Genomic DNA, 1,687 nt, shown 5'->3' on the forward strand with positions numbered 1-1,687 from the left:
TGTCTAATCTGTCATTTGATGCCTTTTGGAGATTTTTCCATTTTTTCTTGGCTTATTCGGGCACATTAATAAAACAATTTACCTGAGGGCCCAAACTTGGAGCCCCACTGTACATATTACAAAATGAACACATCACTAAAAATGTGTTGCGTACATTACACATTGTCTAGATAAATTTGACATGTAGGAGTATGTTTGCTTAATACTGCATGTCCTCAACTGCAGCATACGTTCATGTACAATCATGAGATTGTACATGAATGTAAGGGTTCCAGCTGGCTCTCATATTCTACAATCAACCTCTGCTTTATATACCGGGTGAGTTCTCCACTCTGCATCAGATCATAGTCAAGACGACCACAGTTAGTCTCGCTCATGACTAACCTTGCTATCTGTTGAGATATTTGTGTATTTGCCTGTCCTGATCCTTTCTCCTGTGCCTCAGCTGCCATTGGAACCTGACTCCCGCCATCCACTTGACCCCACCACTAGCCGGCTTACTGTCATCCTCTGACGGAGTCGCTCCTTCCCGGAAACCACCGGACCTGTTCACCCTGGAAACATGGACGTGCTTTTCCCCCTCGGAAACCAAAACTTGATACTTGAGTACTTTAAATTAACCTGTTAATTCCCCCTCCTGGCTCTGCGTTCTGTCTGTATTTGGGTTCTGTTCATCACTCAAACCTAATAGTTACCACTTCAGAAGTATGTATTAGGCATATCATTTATACATTTTATTGGATTTATGTTTTATTGGATTTAAACTGTTAGAATTAGATCTTAACATTGCATATTCCTGTATGGTTTTTAGTTTTCATACTTTAAAAATGTCAATGCAGTAAATATCGGGTATATTTGATTTAATCATTACATTAAATAAGTTGTTTTTTTTCCTTTGCAATTTCTGATCATACTTTTATGAATTTAAAATAACCCTACACAGATTAACCGACACCAGAGCATTTAAATTACATTACTTAATTACAAATTCTATCGAATTACCAATGTCTTCTTGTATGACTACAATACTGTATGTCCCTATAGTTACTTACATGATTTAACATTTTACATGACTTACATGATTTAACTGCAAACTCGACGACTCATTTCAGATCTCCACAAACCAATGGGTGACGTTGCACATGTTCTGTTCATTAATATTAACGGTCTATGTTTTAAAAGTGAATTTGAGGCGCAGTAGTTAAACACCGCTTCTCTTTGAGTGCACGCGCGCTCTCGCGGCGTTCGGGGGGGATACAATCCTGGCGGGGTTAAGTACCTTAGCACGACGAAGCTAACGTTAGCCAACTAACATCGACTGGCTGGCTTGCTGTTTTTGCCGGGCTTTTATATTGCATCGCTTACAGTACAGAGAGTGAACTGAACAGCGGGCTGGGTCTAACGTTAGTGGTCCGCTGACCGCTGCGTCTAACGTTAGTTAATGTAGTTAGCTATTCAAAATCGGTAAACTAAAATCGGTTACACTGACGTAATGAGTGGTAACATGGCATTTTATTTTATTTGACTTTTAACTAGTCCAGTGGGGGAATTTCTCTTCCGCTTCCCCTACAAAAAATCCACTTGTCTTGTGGTCTAGCCGTTAAGCTAACCTCATGTTAAGCTAACAGCTAGCTAGCTAGCATGGCTGTAAAAATTATTCAACATTATTCGGAAAATTACACCCCTT

General features: G+C 39.7%; 1 protein-coding gene across 1 annotated transcript in view; it reads right to left on the bottom strand.

Annotated features, from left to right (window-relative positions):
- The window catches only part of tbata (thymus, brain and testes associated), a 16,187-nt gene extending 14,709 nt beyond the window's left edge, over positions 1-1,478 (bottom strand). Inside the window, exon 1 of the mRNA XM_032501465.1 lies at positions 385-1,478. The gene's annotated coding sequence lies outside the window, so the exon portion shown is untranslated. The remainder of the gene's footprint in view (positions 1-384) is intronic.
- Positions 1,479-1,687: the final 209 nt, after the last annotated feature.

Source organism: Etheostoma spectabile, chromosome 21 (genome assembly GCF_008692095.1).
Source record: "Etheostoma spectabile isolate EspeVRDwgs_2016 chromosome 21, UIUC_Espe_1.0, whole genome shotgun sequence".
Classification (NCBI taxonomy): domain Eukaryota; kingdom Metazoa; phylum Chordata; class Actinopteri; order Perciformes; family Percidae; genus Etheostoma; species Etheostoma spectabile.